The sequence below is a fragment of the Elephas maximus genome, chromosome 21 (genome assembly GCF_024166365.1).
Source record: "Elephas maximus indicus isolate mEleMax1 chromosome 21, mEleMax1 primary haplotype, whole genome shotgun sequence".
NCBI classification, from domain to species: domain Eukaryota; kingdom Metazoa; phylum Chordata; class Mammalia; order Proboscidea; family Elephantidae; genus Elephas; species Elephas maximus.
Genome location: NC_064839.1, coordinates 15146254 through 15162312, shown reverse-complemented (window position 1 = coordinate 15162312; position 16059 = coordinate 15146254). Strand labels below are relative to the sequence as shown.

At 41.4% G+C, this 16059-nt stretch overlaps 1 non-coding gene across 1 annotated transcript; it reads left to right on the top strand.

Annotated features, from left to right (window-relative positions):
- Positions 1-15101: 15101 nt before the first annotated feature.
- Positions 15102-15175, top strand: TRNAT-AGU (transfer RNA threonine (anticodon AGU)). Its single transcript has one exon. It is a non-coding gene; the product is annotated as a tRNA-Thr (tRNA).
- The last annotated feature ends 884 nt before the right edge of the window (positions 15176-16059 follow it).

Sequence of the window (16059 nt, the reverse complement as noted above, 5' to 3'; positions counted from 1 at the left end):
CTGGACAATGAATAAGGAAGACCAAAGAAGAATTGACACCTTTGAATTGTGGTGTTGGCGAAGAATATTGAATATACCACGGACTGCCAAAAGAATGAACAAATCTGTCTTAGAAGAAGTACAACCAGAATGCTCCTTAGAGGCAAGGATGGCAAGACTGCATCTTACATACTTTGGACATGTTGTCAGGAGGGATGAGTCCCTGGAGAAGGACATCATGCTTGGCAGAGTACAGGGTCAGCGGAAAAGAGGAAGACCCTCAACGCGGTAGATTGACACATTGGCTGCAACAATGAGCTCAAGCATAACAACGATTGTAAGGATGGCTCAGGAACGGGCAGTGTTTCGTTCTGTTGTGCATAGGGTTGGTATGAGTTGGAACCGACTCGACGGCATCTGACAACAACAATGTGTATATACATGGCTTAGAATACACGCATAAATTGCCTACCTCTGTCTGTTGACAGAGCCTAGAAGCAATAACACCCCAGTAGCAGCGGTGTTGATTTCTAAATACCATCCACTAATATTTTAGTCATCCCTGGAGAAAAGGTTGACTCTAGGGCTAGGGCAGGGAATACACAAGATGAGCCAGTGGAGTGGGAAAACAAGAAAGTGCTAAAAACAAACGACAAAAAACCCCCTGTGCATGACTATTCAATGCAATGTGGTATCCTGGATTTGATCCTGGGATCAAAATTGTTGCTGTTAGGTGTCATTTAGTCAGTTCTGCCTCAGAGCAACCCGAAGTACAACAGAATGAAACCCTGCCCGGCCCTGTGCCATCCTCACAATTGTTGTTATGCTTGAGCCCATTGTTGCAACCTCTGTGTCAGTCCATCTCATTGGGGGTTTTCCTCTCTTTCGCTCACACTCTACCAGGGATGATGTCCATTTCCAGGGACTGGTCCCTTCTGACAACATATCCAAAGTACATGAGATGAAGTCTCACCATCCTGGCTTCTAAGGAGTGTTCTGGCTATACTTTTTCTAGGACATATTTGTTCGTTCTTCTGGCACTCCACGGTATATACAACATTCTTTGCCAACACCACAATTCAAAAGCATCAGTTCTTCTTTTGTCTTCCTTATTCATTGTCCATCTTTCACATTCACATGAGGTGACTGAAAATACCATGGCTTGGCAGGGCAGTTCAACTCTGTCCTATAGGGTCGCTATGAGTTGGAATCGACTCGACGGCAGTGGGTTTGGGTATTTTTTTTTTTTTTGGCTGGGTCAGGCGCACCTTAGTCCTCAAAGTGACATCTTTGCTTTTCAACTCTTTAAAAAGGTCTTTTGCGGGAGATTTGCCCAATGCAATAAGTCTTTTGATTTCTTGACTGCTGCTTCCATGGGGGTTGATCATGGGTTCAAGTAAAATGAAGTCCTTGACAACATCTATCTTTTCTCCATTTATCATGATGTTGCTTATTGGTCTAGTGAGGATTTTTGTTTTATGTTGAGGTGTAATCCATACTGAATACTGTAGTATTTGATCTTCACCAGTAAATGCATCAAGTCATCTTCACTTTCAGCAAGCAAGGTTGTGTCATCTGCATATCGCAGGTTGTTAATGAGTCTTCCTCTAATCCTAATGCTGCGTTCTTCTTCATATAGTCCAGCTTTTCAGACTATTTGCTTCGCATACAGATTGAATAAGTATGGTGAAATGATACAACACTGACACACACCTTTCCTGATTTTCAACCACACAATATCCCCTCATTCTGTTCAAACGACTGCTTCTTGGTCTATGTACAGGTTCCTCATGAGCACAATTAAGTGTTCTGGAATTCCCATTCTTTGCAATGCTATCCATAATTGGTTATGATCCACACAGTCAAATGCCTTTGCATAGTCAATAAAACACAGGTAAACATCTTTCTGGTATTCTCTGCTTTTAGCCGAGATCCATCTCACATCAGCAATGATATCCCTGGTTCCATGTCCTCTTCTGAATCCAGCTTGAATTTCTGGCAATTCTCAATCAACGTACTGCTACAACCACTTTTGAATGATCTTCAGCAATATTTTACTTGCATGTGATATTAATGATATTGTTCTATAATTTCCACATTCTGTTGGATCACCCTTTTTTGGAATGTGCACAAATATGGATCTCTTCCAGTCTGTTGGCCAGGTAGCTATCTTCCATATTTCTTGCCATAGACGAGTGAATACTTCAGCGCCGCACCTGTTTGTTGAAACTTCTCGATTGGTGTGCCATCAATTCCTGGAGGCTTGTTTTTTGCCAATTCCTTCTGTGCAACTTGGACTTCTTTCAATACCATCAGTTTTTGATCATATGCTACCCCCTGAAATGGTTGAATGTCCATCAGTTCTTCTTGGTACAGTGACTCTGTGTATTCCTTCCGTCTTCTTTTGATGCTTCCTGCATTGTTCAATATTTAGTCCATAGAATCCCTCAATATTGAAACTCAAGCTTGGCATTTTTTCTTCAGCTCTTTCAGCTGAGCATGTTCTTCCCTTTTGGTTTTCTAACTCCAGGTCTTTGCACTTCTTGAGCCACCCTTTGAAATCTTCCATTCAGCTCCTTTATCTCATCATTTCTTCCAATCATTTTAGACGCTCTGTGTTCAAGACCAACTTTCAGAGTCTCTTTCAACATCCATTTGGTTCTTTTCTTTCTTTCCTGTCTCTTTTTTGACCTCTTGCTTTCTTCATGTATGATGTCCTTGATGTCATCCCACAATTTATCCGGTCTTTGATCATCAGTGTTCAATGTGTCAAATCTATCCTTGAGATAGTCTCTAAATTCAGGTAGGATATACTCAATGTCATACTTTGGCTCTTGTGGACTTGTTCCAATTTTCTTCAGTTTCAACTTGAACTTGCATATAAGCAATTGATGGTCCATTCTGCAGTCAGCCCCTGGCCTTGTCCTGACTGATGATATTGAGCTTTTCTATTGTTTATTTACACATATGTAGTTGATTTGATTCCTGTGTATTGCGTCCAGCAAGGTCCACATGTATAGTTGCCATTTATTTTCTTGAAAAAAGGTATTTGCAATGATAGGTTGTTGGTCTTGCAAAATTCTATCATGGGAAAATCTGAATAAAGCCTGTAGTTAAGTTAATAGTATTGCGCCACTGATAATTTCTTTGTTTTTATAAACATACCCTGGTTATATACGTTCTTATTAGTGAAGCTGAGTGAAGGGTGCATGGGAACTCTCTGTATTATTTTTGCAACTCTTCTGTAAGTCTAAAATCACTCCAAAATAAAACATTTAAACACACACACACGTAATCAAATACCACTAACACTTATTGGAATGACTAAAATAAAAAAAATAGTGACAATGCCAAGTGTTGGTGAGGTTGTGGAGCAACTTGAACTCTCATACATTGCTACTGGGAATGCAAAATGGAACATTCACTTTGGAAAACACTGTGGTCATTTCTCATAATGTTAAACATACTTTCCACGTGCCCCGGAAATCCAACCCTTGGGTATTTACCCTAGAGAAACGTATCGAATGTATGTTTACACAATAATATGTACATGAATGTTTATATAGTGGTTTTATTCATAATTGCCAAGAACTGGAAATAATTCGAATGTCCTTCAACAGGATAAATGCACTGTGGTCCATCCAAACAATGGAGTACTACTCAGCTAAAAACAAGGAAAAACTACCAATACACTTGACAACACAGATGAATGTTAAATGCATTAAGCTAAGTGAAAGAAACCAGACTCAAAAGGCTACAGGCTGCATGCCATTTACATGACATTCTGGAAAAGGCAAAACTTTAGGGATAGAGTAGAGATCACTGGTTGCCAGAGGTTGGGGTTTGCAGAGGGTCTAACCAAAGAGTTAGCTCAGAGGGATTTTGGGGGACGATGGAACCGTTCTGTATCCTGACTGTGGCAGGGGTTGTTTGACTCCATGTATTTGTCAAAACTCATAAAACTATACACCAAAAAGAGTGAATTCTACTATATAAAAATTATTTTTATAAATTAACTTTATTATTTGTAAATTAAATGTAAAAACCGGTCCACTATATATAAAAAATAAAGCCAAAGCCCTCTTGATTCTGCACCTTATTCTCCTCCTCTCTTCCCAAAGATAACCACTGAGATGAATTTAACATCTCTTCTTCTGATCTTTAAAACAAAAAATGTTTATGTACCTATATGGGTACCCACAGAAAATACACCATTTGGGCGCTTTTTTTTTTTTTTTCCCGCTTAAGTACTATCGTGTTGCACGTCTCTCCTGCCTCTGGGTTTTTTCACTTAGCAATAGAGGGGGTTTCAAGGGTCCCTTCAGAAGGTCTCTTTAGTATTCAGAAGCAGAGGCTAAGGTGTTGCCAGGACCCTGGTGACAGTATCTTTAGTTTTCTTTGGGCCCATGCCTTACACACACACACACACACACACCCCAGTTTCAGGGACCAACCAGCCTGTGACTCAGACCTAAGCTGATCACAGCACATTTTATATCCTACCCCCTGGCCTCAGGCATGGGGATAGGAAAGGCCTGAGACCCAATTCTGGCAACAAGGATCAGGCCCGAGATTGCAAGGCAGCTGGAAACTCTACACACTCCCAAGCTGGCGGGGCAGTAGGATGTCAGTCTGGAGCCACTGGCAGGGACCTCCTGCCTGAAATGGAGACAATCCCAAAGAAAGGAAAGCCAAGGGATGGAGAATGAGTGGGTCCTGAAGACATTGTGGGACTCAGGAGCCACCTCAACCAGAAGCCAGAGCCACCCTTAGGCTGCCTGGTATCACAAGCCAATGAACATCTCATTTTCTTTAGCCAAAGAAGTCGTGAGGAACACACGGGTCCTTGTCCCAGCTGCACAGCCAGGAACCAGGAGTTTGCTGCAGGTCAGCCATTCCCATCTGAACTGCCACCTCCCTCCCTATTGGTTCTGTGAGCGGCCTTCTCCCTCCATGTGCCTCAACACCCTGTCCTTGGGTTGAGCCCAACTCCAAAAGGCACTGATGAAAATACCATGAAACGCAAGTCATACTCCAGGACAGCCAATAGCACAAGCTTTGTTTACTTCTACTTTATTTGTCCAAATCCTTTGGCCTCTTGTCAAGGACTGGTACCTGTGCTTGCATGTTCTATAGGAAACATTGCTTTTGTTACTGAACTCTAGAAGGTGGATCATTGTCCAGGGAGCTCTGACTTGCCTATCACTTTGACACCAGTCTTTGAGAAAGAGAGAGTAACTTTATTGCAATGTGCGAGCAAGGAGCTGGGAGGAAGTCCCTCAGATCTGGCTCCTGTGATTTGGGCAGCAAGATGGCAGCTGTGCAGGTGTTCTGGAGAGGGAAAACTCTAGAAGACAGCCAGGAAACAGGAGGCAATGAGGTTCTTGTTGGACTTCTCACTGCGAAATGGGATCCGGATGATGATTTTCCTTCCTCCAATTGCTTCATCCTCTGTTGAGGTCAATTAGCGGTCACAGCTGGCCCTTCCGTGCATGCGGGGTGGGTTAAATCTGATTTGGACTAGTTTAAGAACTAACAGAAATTTACTGGCATTTGTAGGGTCAGATTACAGCTTCATGTTTAGCATTTAGGTGGTGGTAGTACATTTAAAGAGTTATACTATTATTTTTAAATTGTTATTGTCTTCGTTATCTGCTATAACAGAAATACCACAAGTGGATCGCTTTAACAATGAGAAATTTATTCTGTCGCAGTTTAGGAGGCTAAAAGTCTGAATTCAGGATTCCAGCTCCAGCGGGAGGTTTTCTTTCTCTGTTGGCTCTGGGGGAAGGTCCTCGTCTCCTTTCAACATCTGTGGGCCCAGCTTCCCTTGGAAATCTCCATATATCTTGGCATCGATATTCCCCCGGGTCTAGGAGGTTCTCAGGGCAGGGGCACCAGATCCAAAGGACACACTCTGCTCCTGGCACTTCTTTCTTGGTGGTAGTAGGTCTCTCTCTCTCTGCTTGCTTCTCTCTCCTTTTATCTCTTCTAAGATAGAAGGTGATGCAGGCCGCACCCCAAGGAAACTCCATTTACATTGGATCAGGGCTGTGACCTGAGTAAGGGTGTTGCATCCCATCCTAATACTCTAACATAACCTAATCTTGCCTCATTAACCACAGGCAGAGATTAGGATTTACAACACATAGGATAATTACATCAAATCACAAAATGGAGGACCACCACACAATACTGGGAATCATGGCCTAGCCAAGTTGACATACATTTTGTGTCAATCCATGACACTTATAAAAACTAGATTAGAAGACACAACAATTAATGTATGTATGACATATTGTTGTGGTTGTTTGTGTAATATAAAATATAGCATAACTTTTAAATTATCTGGAGAAATTGTGTATATTTATATAGCAAATAGATTGTTGTTGTGTGCCGTGGAGTTGATTCTGACTCACAGTGACCCTATAGGACAGAGTAGAACTGCCCCATACGGTTTCCTATGCTGAAATCCTTACGGGAGCAGGTTACCAGGTTTTTTCTCCCACAGAGCGGCTGGCAAATTCAAACTGTCGACCTTTTGGTTAGCAGCCAAGCTCTTAACCATTGCACCACCAGGGCTCCTATAGCAAATAGATTAAAAAAAAAAAATTACAATTTTTTTTATATTCTATAATCTATATTCTCCTAAATTCTTCATTCTATATTTTGCATTCTATATTCTGTATTCTACATTGTACATTTTATATTCTTCTGTATTCTGTATTCTAAACTTATATTCTATTTTCTTCTATAATGTATATTCTATATTAATTTTAGAATGTAAAGAATAAAGACTATAATAATAATTGCATATTTCTTCACTAGTTTATATTAAATCTCTGTAATCTAGAATAAGGGTCCTGGTTGCACAGTGGTTAAGAGCTCGGCTGCTAACCAAAAAGTAGTTTGAATCCACCAGCTGCTCCTTGGAAACCCTATGGGGCAGTTCAACTCTGTCCTACAGGGTTGCTATGAGTCAGATCGACTTGAAGGTAATGGGTTTTTTAATCTAGAATAAATTCTTAGCTCAACAATAAGGATAGCTGATAAATTTAGAGGAGGGAAGTGGTGGTTCTGTGGTAGAATTCTTGCCTTCCATGTGGGAGGCCCGGATTTGATTCCTGCCCAATGCACCTCAAACACTGGTGAGACACTTCTGAGAATCAGCCAGTGAAAGCCCAATGGATCACAACAGTCTGATCTCGTGCATGGGGTCTCCATGAGTCTGGGGCCAACTCAATGGGAGCTAACAATAACAACATAAACGTAGAAAACGTGGTCTAGAGAAATCTTTGGTTGATGAAATGGAGTTGTATAATTCTTTTTGCACCGTAAGTTCTGGTTATTAAAACAACATCCTTTGAATACCCCGCATAAAAACAAGCTTCAGGATTCACAGAAAGAGGAAACGCGGAGGTGCGCATTCCAGCAGTAGATGAACCGTATCAGCCTGGCCACCTCCAGGGCTTGAATCTCACAGGTGTGCATTCTACTGAATGTCAACTGCTTGGCAGCCATCCCAGGCGCTGCCCCCACCGGGGCCACCTGTGGCTCTGTGCCCTAGGGGCTGAGCCTCAGAAGCTCTGCTGAGGCGTTCAGAAGCAGACTCAATCCCTGGAGCATCAACCAGCCTCCAGATCCCTCGTAAAAGCCTGGTTCCCAAGCTCCTTCATGCCCCTCAGTCCCAGATACACCAGGTAACCTGCCACACAGGTGCTGACTTGATAGCATTTTGTTTTTTAAAACAACAGATTGCAGCAGCCTTCTAAAGAGCTACTCTCTTGAGAGGGAAGTAACCCAGTATCTCAGGGGCACAGATCAATGAGGAAGCAAAATGTGAAATCAGGAAACCAGTCCACACACATTTGTACACCTGTTCCTCACTCCCCATCTCAAGGCCTGCCCAGCCTAGATTTGCCCTTCCTGGGCTTGCTGAGCATGGAGCCCTGAGGGCACAGTAGTTAAGAGGTCAGTCTGCTAACTAAAAGGTAAGCCACTTGAATCCACCAGCCACTCCTGAGGCAGTTCTACTTGTCCTATAAGGTCGTTGTGAGTCAGAGGGCAACAGGTTTGGTTTTGGTTTTAGCCTGCAGCCTTCTACTGTGTCCTAGAGGGTAACTGTGAGTCAGAATCTACTCGATGCAACGGGTTTGGTTCTTTTTGTGGGGGGGGCGGGGAGTGGAGGTTAGGCCTTCCTAACTCTTGTTTATAGTACCCAGAGCACGTACAAAGTTCTCCTACGGTCAGTAGACACTCCATGTTTGCTGAATTTAAATTAGATTTTGATGAGTTTTTTGGTATTAAAGTATAATCCAATTAGTCGTAAAAAATAAAACGTGGTGTGAAATTGTTTTCTGTTTCTACACCAGTTAACCTATTAAATTAGGTAGTAAAATCTTATAAATATCATTTGTACACATCATTCCACATTAATTTTGATTTGTAGATATAACTGCATGATTAAACAGAGGTAGGGTTAGAGGAACCCAAGAATGGTGTCGTCTCCTCCGCTGAGAACCCAGCACAGTGAAGACCCCACACCCAGCATCTCCCAGGCAGCTTTTTCCCCTATGCCGAAATCCTGAAATCTGTGAAATTGTTCCCAGAGAGCAGCTAATGGGGCATTCATATCTCTGCCCTCCCAGCCCAGATGAAACCTCTCTTGCTCTATCTGGAACTCCCCAGGTCAGAATTGCAGACAAGGTAGAATTGGGGGGCAAGGGGACTACGAATGAAGGGAGACCTCGCCTTGCCTTGAGGGCACGGGCTGAGGAAAAGAAAGGGTTAAATCTGCCTGGGGCTGAGGCAGTCTGGGGTGAGTATCCAGATGGCTTTTGACAGGACTTTCGTTGTTTTGATTTTTTTTCTTGAGTTAAATTTTTATGCAGTAAAATGCGTATGGTTTAATTTTTGATAAATACATACCCCTGTGGAACCCACACACCCAACAAAAGAAAGAACATTTCCATCACCTCCAAAAGTTCTTTTGTGCCCCTTCTCAGTCAGTCCCCCACCACGTGGGCAACCATTGATCTGCTTTCTGTCATTATAGATTAATTTGCACTTTCTAGAGTCTCATATAAATGGAATCATAATCTATGTACTCTGAACAATGTGGAGTTTCATCCATGTTGATGTATCACAGTCCAGTCCTTTCATCGCTGTGTAGCAGCCCACTGTCTGGATATTTCACAGTTTATCCAACTCTTGTGACAGAGAGCTGGGCAGTTCCAGTTTTTGCTATTGTATTTAGAATATCTGTGAACATTTGACTCATCTATGAGTCGGAAATGACTCAACGGCACTGGGGTTTTCTGGGTTCTGGGTGAACATTTGTGTACAAGTCTTCTTTGGGATATTATTTTCATTTCTCTTGGATAAATACTGAGGGGTGGGATTATTGATAAGCCAAATTTTCAAATATTGATAAAATGGGGTAATTTCCATTCTTCTGATAAATCAGCTGGGCCTTTCCTCTGCTGAAATTATTTTGTCACATATGTATTGCAGATATCTTCTTTCAGTTCATAACTTGCCTCTTTTTCTTTAAGATCAAATTTATCATGCACTATCCCAATTTGCCAGAACCTGCAAAAAAATCTAACAAACTATTGGCAGTAATAAGAGAGCCAGGCAAGAGGGCAGCTTTAAAGAGCTACATCCAACACCAAGGACATTCCGACATACCAGGAGTGTACAATTAAAACTGTAATAGGAAAAATGATCCCATTCACCATATCTAGAAAAAAACCCATGAAGAAATGCACAGACTCAAGCCATGGTGTTTTCAGTCGCCTCCTATGCATGCGAAAGATGGACAATGAAGAGAAAAGACAGAAGAATTGATGTAGAACTGATGTTTTCGAATTGTGGTATTGGTGAAGAATATTGACTATACCATAGACTTCCAGAAGAATGAACAAATCAGCCTTAGAAGAAATACCATCAGAACGCTCCTTAGAAGCAAGGATGGTGAACTTGCTTACTTACTTTGGACACATCATCAGGAAAGACCAATTGCTACAAAAGGATATCATGTTTGGTAAAGCAGAAGGTCAGTGAAAATGAGGGAAAACCTCAGTGAGATGGATCGACTCAATCACAGCAACAATGGACTCACACATATCAACGATCATAAAGATGGCACATGATCGGGCAACATTTCATTCTGTTATATGTAAGGTCGGCATGAGTTGGCAATGGCAACGAACAACAACAGCAGGTGAAGAACACTGTGAAACTTTACCAAAGGACTTGGGAAGACAGCCTGAATAAATGAAAAGACAAAAGACACTGTAACAAAGTTAAAATGAAATGACATACTGGGAGATAATATTAACTGCATCAATAAAAGGCAAAGGATTCATATCTGATGTTAATTTCACCCATAAATCAGTAAGAAAAACAACATGACTGAAATAATAAGCAAAGGGTATGAACAGGTAAGGAGCCTTGGTGGTGCAATAGTTAAGTACTTGGCTGCTAACCAAAAGGTTGACAGTTTGAACCCATCCAGTGGCTCTGCTGTAATAAATATTACAGCCTAGAAAACCCTATGGGGCAGTTCTACTCTGTCATATGGGGTCGCTTTGAATCAAAATCAACTCCATAGCACCTAACAACAACATGAACAGGCAATTCAAAGAATACAAATAGCCAATAAACATATGGAAGGATGTCCAACTTCCCAAGTAAGCAAGGGAAATGTGAATTGAAACAACAAGATGGCATTTAGCAAAACTGCCCATGATGTTGGCAGGCTTCAGTGCTGGCAGAGTATGGAGAAGTGGGCACTTCAGAACAGCTGGAGGAGGAGGAAATCAATCAGGGTGGCCTTTGGGGAGGGCTGTTGGGCAGCAGCTCTTAAATATCAAGCATGCACACCCTCCACTCCCAGTCTTCTCTTACCTCTGTCCTAGAAAAACAAGTGTGCACAAAGAAACTTGTGTGTGAGGGCAGCACCAGAGCAGCTGGTGAGATTGAAAGTCAGCCCCCACACCACCACAAGGCCCACCAGCAGAGGAGGGGGCCCTCTGATTCACGACACAGCCAAGCAAAGATTGCCGTATAGCAGTAACGGGGAACATAGGGAATCTAAGAGCACTGACCAGGGAAGACTTCTCAGATGAGCGTGGCGGCCACATTTATGTTAAAACCATGATGCACCTGGAATTTATTCTAAGATTGCAAGGTTGGTTTAACATCTAAAAATCAATTAATGTAATATACCGTATCAACAGAATAAAAAACAAAAACCGCATGATCATCTCAACAGATTGGCAAAGAGGATTTGACAAAATCTAACACACTTTTTTGATTTAAAAAAAAAAACAACTAAGCAAAGTAGGAATACAAGGGAACTTCCCAGACCTCATAAAAAGCACAATGAAAAACCTACTGCTAACATCATACTTGGGGCCCTGGTGGCCCAGTGGTTAAGGATTTGGCTGCTAACCCAAAGGTGGGCAGTTCAAATCCAGCAACTGCTCCTTGGAAACCCAGTTCTATTCTGTCCTATAGGGTCGCTGTAAGTTGGAATCAACTCCAAGGCAACGAGTTTTCAATATCATACTTAATAGTGAAAGACTACATGTTTCCCCCTAAGATCAGGAATAAGACAAAGACATGCACCCTTGATATTTCTATTCAACATTGTACAGCAGGTTCTTGCCAGGGCAATTAGGCAAGAAAACGAAATAAAAGACACCCACATTGGAAAGGAAGAAGTAAAATGATCCCTTCACAGATGACATGAACTTGTATGCAGAAAATCCTAAGGAATCCACTTAAAAAACTCTTAGAACTAATAAATGAGCTTGGCAAGGTTGCAGAATCATGTGATCAATATACAAAAATCAATCGTATTTCTATATACTTACAATGCACAATCCAGAAATAAAATTAGCATAAAAATTCAATTTACAATAGCATCAGAAAGGATAATATAAAATTTTTAAAAAACCCATTGCCGTCGAGTCATTGCCAACTCATAGCGACCCTGTAGGACAGAGTAGAACTGCCCCATACGGTTTCCAAGGAGCGCCTGGTGGATTCAAACTGTCAACCTTTTGGTTAGCAGCCATAGCTCTTAACCACTATGCTGCCAGGGTTTCCAAGGATAAAATACTTAGGAATAAATCAACAAAAGAAGTGCAAAACTCACCCATGTTTATTGCAGCTCTGTTTACAATAGCAAAAAGCTGGAAGCAACCAAGGTGTCCATCAATGGATGAATGGTTAAATAAATTGTGGTATATTCACACAATGGAATACTACGCATTGATAAAGAACAGTGACGAATCTGTGAAACATTTCATAACATGGAGGAACCTGGAAGGCATTATGCTGAGCGAAATGAGTCAGTTGCAAAAGGACAAATATTGTATAAGACCACTATTATAAGATCTTGAGAAATAGTATAAACTGAGAAGAACACATACTTTTGTGGTTACGATGGGGGGAGGGAGGGAGGGTGGAAGAGGGTTTTTTACTGATTAATTAGTAGATAAGAACTGCTTTAGATGAAGGGAAGGACAATACTCAATACATGGAAGGTCAGCTCAACTGGACTGGACCAAAAGCTAAGAAGTTTCCGGGATAAAGTGAATGCTTCAAAGGTCAGCAGAGCAATGGCGGGGGTTTGGGGACCATGGTTTAAGGGGACTTCTAAGTCAATTGGCAAAATAATTCTATTATGAAAACATTCTGCATCCCACTTTGAAATGTGGCGCCTGGGGTCTTAAATGCTAACAAGCGGCCAACTCAGATGCATCAATTGGTCTCAACCCACCTGGAGCAAAGGAGAATGAAGAACACCAAGGTCACACGATAACTAAGAGCCCAAGAGACAGAAAGGGCCACATGAACCAGAGACCTACATCATCCTGAGACCAGAAGAACTAGTTGGTGCCCGGCCACAACCGATGACTGCCCTGACAGGGAGCACAACAGAGAACCCCTGGGGGAGCAGGAGATCAGTGGGATGCAGACCCCAAATTCTCATAAAAAGACCATACTTAATGGTCTGACTGAGACTGGAGGAATCCCGGCGGTCATGGTCCCCAAACCTTCTGTTGGCACAGGACAGGAAACATTCCCGAAGACAACTCATCAGACATGAAAGGGACTGGACAGTGGGTAGGAGAGAGATGCTGATGAAGAGTGAGCCAATTATATCAGGTGGACACTTGAGACTGTGTTGGCATCTCCTGTCTGGAGGGGGGATGGGAGGATAGAGAGAGTTGGAAGCTGGCAAAATTGTCACGAAAGGAGAGACTGGAAGGGCTGACTCATTAGGGGGACAGCAAGTGGGAGTAAGGAGTAAGGTGTATATAACCTTATATGTGACAGTCTGACATGATTTGTAAACGTTCACTTGAAGCTCAATAAAAGTTAATAATAAAATTTAAAAAAATTATGGGAAAAAAAAAAGAAGTGCAAAACTTATTCCAAAAACTAAAAAACATTGTTAAAAAAAATTTAAAGAAGAGCTAAATAAACAGAGGAGTCTCTGGGTAATGCAAATGGTTAACATGCTTGACTGCTAATGGAAAGGTTGGGAGTTCCAGTCCCCCCAGAGGCACCTTGGAAGGAAGCCCTGGTCATCTACTTCGAAACAATCAGCCATTGAAATCCCTAAGGAATACAGTTCTCCTCTAACGCACACGGGGCCACCATGAGTTGGAATCTACTCAAAAGCACCTTTTTTTTTTTTTTTTTAATAAATAGAAAGACATCCCATGTCAAAAGATCTAATGGATCAGAAGACCTAATCTTGTTAAAAAGGCAATACTCCTGAAATTGGCCTACAGATTAAATGCAATCCCTAGCAGAATCCTAGCTGACTTTGTAGAAATTGACAAACTGATCCTAAAATTTATATGAAAATTCAAGGGACCAAGAATAGCCAAAACAATTTTAAAACAGAACAAACATACAGGATTTACACTTCCCGATTTCAAAATTTATTACAAAGAAACAGTAATCAAGACATTGAGGTACTGGCATAAAAATACAGACTAATGGAACAGAATTTAGAATTCAGAAATAAACCCTTGCCAGAGTGCCAAGACAAATAAATGTTGCTAAAACTGGATATCCACGTGCAAAAGAAAGAAGTTGGACTCCTACCTCACACCATATACAAAAATTAACTCAAAACAGATCAAAAACCTAAATGTAAGAGTGAAAATAAAACTCTCAGAAGAAAATGTAGGAATACATCTTCACGCACTTGGATTTAGCAATGGATTCTCAAGTATTGCAACAAAAGCAAAAGAACAAAAGAAAAAATGACTTTTGTGATTTACAGGACATTATCAAGAAAGTGAAAAGGCAGCCTATAAAATAGAAGAAAGTATTTTCAAATCATGTATTTAATAGGAGACTTGTATCTAGAATATCTATAAAGTACTATGACAATGTAGTAATAAAAAGACTCAATTTAAAAATGTGTGAAGAATCTGAATAGGGATTTCTCCAAAGATGATATACAAATGGCCAATCAGCACGTGAAAAGATACTTAACACCATTAGCCACCGGGGAATTGCAAATAAAAACCACAATAAAATGTCACCTCATACCCAATAAACCAAAACCAAAACCAAACCCACCGCCATCCAGTCGATTCCAACTCATATAGACCCGATAGGACAGAGTAAACTGCCCATGGAGTTTCTGAGGGGGCCCGGTGGGTTCAAACTGCCGAACTCTTTGGTTAGCAGCCATACCACTTAACCCCTACGCCACCAGGTTTCCTCATACCCACTAAGGATGGCAATAATCAAAAACATAATACCAAAGGTTGGCAAGGATTGAATTCTCATAGTTAAAAGTTAAGGGGGGGGGGGGGTGAAAATTTTCTAAAATTGATTGTAGTGATGGTTGCCCAACTCTGTGAATGTACTGAAAACCACTGAATTGTACACTTTAAATGGGTGAATTGTATGGTATGTGAACCAAACCTCGATCAAGCTGTTGCCAGACAAACACATGCACAAAACTGAACTGTCAGCCCACATACATCGCCTCTACACGAATGTCCAGGGAAGGGTCTGGAAGTCACAGGGACTGATGAGAGACTTTCCTTTTAAATCCCTCTATGAACTTATTGGCATGAGGCGCCGTGGCTTAACTGGTTAAAGCGCCTGTCTAGTAAACAGGAGATCCTGGGTTCAAATCCCAGTGGTGCCTGGCCCTCAAGTAAGCCACGTTTGGGAGCGCTAGTGGTGTAGAGCTCTGGCTGCTAGCCAAAAGGTGGACTTGAAAGGTCTTCTTGGAGACTCTATGGGGCAGCCCTACTCTGTTTTATAGGATTTTTTGGTATACCACAACGGGTCTGGTTTTTAACCCCCTGTGAAGCACTTTGTCCATGTGATCTAAAGGTAAATGTGCATGACTTATTTAGTCCTCAGAACAACTCCTTGAAGTATCTACTATTATTATCCCCATTTTACAGGAGAGGAAACTGAAGAACAGAGAAGTTGAGAGTTGTGCCCAAGGTCACACAACTAGTATGTGGCACAACAGCCTGGTTCCAGAGCCTGTGTGAACCATTTCTGCAAATAAGTATCCAAATTTGCCAGCACTGTTTGTGAAAGAGACTGTTTCTTCCCCATTGAAGAGACTTTGACCCCTTGTCAGAAGTTAGTTGTCCACAGGTGGATGGATTTATTCCTGGGCTTTCAATTCTATTTCATTGGTCTGTGTGTCTATCATTGAAGGGCTACCAGGCTGTTTTGATTACTGTAGAGTATGTTTTGAAACCGGGCAGTGAGGCCTCCTACTTTGTTCTTCTTCAAGATTGCTTTGGCTATTGGGGAACTCTTTCCTTTCCATATCAAGTTGGTGATTAGCTTTTCCATTTGTTCTATATATTTCTTATTTTAATTTTTATCACGAGGATGTATTGGTGTAATGGTTGTGTAATCTTAAAACATTATTTAAATACTAATGACATGATCTAATCAAAATAATCCACTGGACATCATCCAAGGAGTCATCATGACTTTAATAAATAGACATACGTACTCAATCAATGGAAACGAAGCTTTCATCATATTCTAACCCATGGTGGT